This window comes from Arachis hypogaea, chromosome 12 (assembly GCF_003086295.3).
Source record: "Arachis hypogaea cultivar Tifrunner chromosome 12, arahy.Tifrunner.gnm2.J5K5, whole genome shotgun sequence".
NCBI classification, from domain to species: Eukaryota; Viridiplantae; Streptophyta; class Magnoliopsida; order Fabales; family Fabaceae; genus Arachis; species Arachis hypogaea.
In genome coordinates this window covers 13,782,104-13,786,118 of record NC_092047.1, presented here as the reverse complement: position 1 = coordinate 13,786,118, position 4,015 = coordinate 13,782,104, and the positions used below count along the sequence as shown (strand labels likewise).

Below are 4,015 nucleotides of genomic sequence, written 5' to 3'. Positions count from 1 at the left end.
CAATAACAAGCAAAGTAAAAGAAAATGCAGAATTCATTATTCATCTAAGAAATAGATCATAAGACTCTTCATGCTTGAAGCTAGATTAAGATTTCAAATCAACGTCCAGCACTTCAAATCTACCTAGGAGTAGTTACATATATATGGAATTAGCCATTCACAACTGCAGGGTTCTACTTGCTTTTTCCATACTTCTCTTAGAGTTTCTCTTCTGTTTCGATTTTTCTTTTAGTTCGCTGCACAAGGTTTCCAGTCCAAACCTTCCAAAAAAATGTCTCCATGGAGCATGAATTTGAATTCCATGTTGTCGCATTCATAAACTAGCAAACTACAAAACTTTTTGCCAACTAGAACATTGTCATACCCATCCACAAAAAGTTTAAGGCAATTTATACACTATGATATAGCAAACACATAGCAGCTGAACAACAATTGAATATTATCTATTAAAATGACAATAGCTTTCATAAATAAAAGTAATTCGTAGCCTGTAGAAAAGAAATCAAATCAAAGTAATTCAATAAGAACAAAGATTATCAGAGTAATACACTATGATTTCAGATTAATAACAAGCAAATAGGCCTTTCACACACACATCACCGCATTAGGAATATATAATAGTCAAAATTATTCTAATAAAAAAGAGAAAGGGAGTTCAACGGAGGTAAATTAGAAAGATTATGAAATAAACTTACAACATTCAAGTGAGATAACCAAGGATGTGCATACAGGCAGAGGGGATATATTTAAATACATATATGATTTCAAATAGGCGTCTCAGCACTTGAGCTTCCATTAACAAAAGAAGAAAAATAGCTTGCCAAACAGCATGCCTCTGAAGCATTGTAGTTGAACCAGTTCTCAAAACTGAGCCTCCGATCAAGTAGCTTGTAATGGTAGAGTATGCAGATGATTCCCTAACCGGTGGCACCATTATCTATGCATAAGACCAAGTTGTAACAAGCAAGAACCTTGTCCATATTGATGCAACAATATAAAAGTGCAAGAAGAATCTTTGAGGGATTGTGAATTTCTGCAAAGTCAAATCAAATATATTGCAAAGTTTCAAACTTTCAAGCACCCCATTATTAGATGGATCATATATTCACATCCATTTCAGTAAGAGGAAAGAAATTTATACAATGACAATGATAAAAGTAATAAAAATGAAAAGGATATATAGTAGAGTGAAAGTGATATATTTACCTGGGAAGATGAGTGCATGATTTTTCCCCTTCTAGCAAAACCCAACCAAATTATATGGAGGAAGTTGAGTTTGAAAATTGGGATTAAAGCGATGAGAATGTGAAGTGTACCAGCTAACCATGCTAGTCTCAGCAATTAAGCAAGGATCGTATGCATCTCCAACTCCATTACTATAAGATGATGATGAAGGATCCTTCAACAGAGAAACATAGTTATTTTTGTTAGTACTACGTAGATGAGGTACATAAAATGAAAGCGTTAGGGGCCGGTTAAGGAAGACACGAGGAGTAAGCGGTGGAAACTACCGAACTAACAACTTTATCGTTTAGGTCACGGACCTGGACAAATAACTTGGCCCAGACCCGAAAAATTCCAAGCCCTCCAACCCGACCTAGATCCCAAAATTACATTTCCCTCTCCAAGCCTCTGAATCAATGGATGCATTGATCGGCATGGAAGGTGGCCCTCATCCTTATCATTCCTATCTTGGAAGGTCTTCCCTTACAGCTTCTCACCACGCAGCGAAAACCTCTACCTCAGATCGCAGAAAGTCTTCAACTCGACTTATGCATACTCATACTATTCATTCTTGCTTTCATTGTGGATAATATGCACAATTTCTAATGCTGGTTGTATGCTCCAATTTGATTGTAGCGTCCGTAATTCCACTGTGCTACTAACTTAGGTATGAGAAAAAAGAGGAGTAACTAGGGGGTGTACATGGCTAAGGTTAATTCAAAAATCAAGTTTTATCGATTTAAAACCAACTTTAATTTGGTTATTAAAATCAAGTTCTATATTTTTATCATTTTAAAATTAACCGATTAAAGTTGTTTTTTGAATAAACCTTAGCCATGTACCCCCGCTAGTTACTCCCCTTTTTCTCATACCTAAGTTGGTAGCGCAGCAGAATTAGGGAAGGTACAATCAAATTGGAACATGCAACCAGCAATAGAAATTGTGCATATTATCCACAATGAAAGTAAGAATGAATAGCATGAGCACTCATAAGTCGAGTTGAAGACTTTCTGCAATCTGAGGCAGAGGTCTTCGCTATGTGGTAAGAAGCTGTAAGGGAAGACCTTCCAAGACAGGAACGATGAGGATGAGAGCCACCTTCCATGCTGATCACTGCGTCCATTGATTCAGAGGCTTAGAGAGGGAAACATAATTTTGGGATCCAGGTCGGGTTGGAGGGCTTGGAATTTTTTGGGTCTGGGCTAGGTTATTTGCCTGGGTCCATGACCAAAAAAATAAAGTTGCTAGTTTGGTAGTTCCCACCGCTTACTCCTCGTATCTTCCCTAACCTTCCCCTAACGCTTTCATTTTATGTACCTCATCTACCTAGTACTCACAAAAATAACTATGTTTCTCTGTTGAAGGTTCCATCATCATCATCATCTTATAGTAATGGAGTTGGAGATGCATACGATCCTTGCTTAATTGCTGAGACTAGCATGGTTAGCTGGTACACTTTCCATTCTCATCACTTTAATCCCAATTTCCAAACTCAACTTCCTCCATATAATCCGGTTGGGTTTTGCTAGAAGGAAAAAAATCATGCACTCGTCTTCCCAGGTAAATATATCACTTTCACTCTACTATATATCCTTTTCACTTTCATTTTTATTACTATATATCCTTTTTATTTTTATTCAAACCAATCACCGTGAGGAATTGCATATTCCTCTGCTTCTCTTGAATCTCGAAGCGAACCCTAGCAAAATTATTAAATTCAAACAAACACACAACAGGAAATTCAAAGACTGTTAAGATTTCAATGTCAAAAGTTTCAAGTGGATGCTACATACAAGAATTTTATGGCATCTTTGTTGATGAATCAAACCCCAGAAAAGAACAACCGTGCCAATCCAATGCCTCCATCCAAGTCTAACGAGTGGATTCACACACACATCACCACATTATGAATAGATAATAGTCAAATTATTCTAATAAAAAAGAGAAAGGGAGTTCAAGGGAGGTAAATTATAAAGATTATGAAATAAACTTACAACATTCCAGTGAGATAACCAAGGATGTGCATGTGGGCAAAGGATCTATATTTAAATGCATATATGATTTCAAATAGGCGTCTCAACACTTGAGTTTCCATTAACAAAATGAAAAGGGTATATAGGAGAGTAAAAGTGATATATTTACCTGGGAAGATGGGTGCATGATTTTTCCCCTTCTAGCAAAACCCAACGAGATTATATGGAGGAAGTTGAGTCTGGGAATTGGGATTGAAGCGATGAGAATGGGAAGTATACCAACAATCTATGCTAGTCTCAGCGCAAGGACCGTATGCATCTCCAACTCCATTACTATAAGATGATGATGATGGAACCTTCAACAGAAAAACATAGTTATTTTTGTGGGTACTAGATAGATGAGGTACATAAAATGAGAGCGTTAGGGACAGGTTAAGGAAGATACAAGGAGTAAGCGGTGGGAACTACTGAACTAGCAAATTTATCTTTTTGGTCACGAACCTAGACAAATAACCTGGCTCAGACCTGAAAAACTCCATGCCTTCCAACCCGACCTGGATCCCAAAGTTACGTTTCCCTCTCCAAGCCTCTGAATCAATGGACGCAGTGATAAGCATGGAAGGTGGCCCTCATCCTCATCGTTTCTGTCTTTGAAGGATTTTCCTTACAGCTTCTCACCGCGCAGCGAAGACCTCATATCACAGAAAGTCTTCAACTTGGATTATGCGTGGTTATGCTATTCATTCTTGCCTTCATTGTGGATAACACGCATAATTTCTAATGCTGGTTGCATGCTCCAATTTGATTGTAGCTTTCCT

General features: G+C 37.6%; 2 long non-coding RNA genes across 3 annotated transcripts; both read right to left on the bottom strand.

The window, feature by feature from the left end:
- Positions 1 to 650: 650 nt before the first annotated feature.
- Positions 651 to 1,952, bottom strand: LOC140176979 (uncharacterized). The gene is made up of 3 exons (XR_011868334.1): positions 1,545 to 1,952; positions 1,207 to 1,399; positions 651 to 1,033 (listed from the first exon to the last, which is right to left on the bottom strand). It is a non-coding gene; the product is annotated as an uncharacterized lncRNA (long non-coding RNA).
- A 541-nt stretch (positions 1,953 to 2,493) lies between these two features.
- LOC140177286 (uncharacterized) lies at positions 2,494 to 4,015 on the bottom strand. 2 transcript variants are annotated; one of them, XR_011869100.1, is made up of 4 exons: positions 3,699 to 4,015; positions 3,367 to 3,553; positions 3,219 to 3,263; positions 2,494 to 3,096 (listed from the first exon to the last, which is right to left on the bottom strand). It is a non-coding gene; the product is annotated as an uncharacterized lncRNA (long non-coding RNA). The 2 variants fall into 2 exon arrangements; XR_011869099.1 differs by having other exon boundaries at positions 3,367 to 4,015.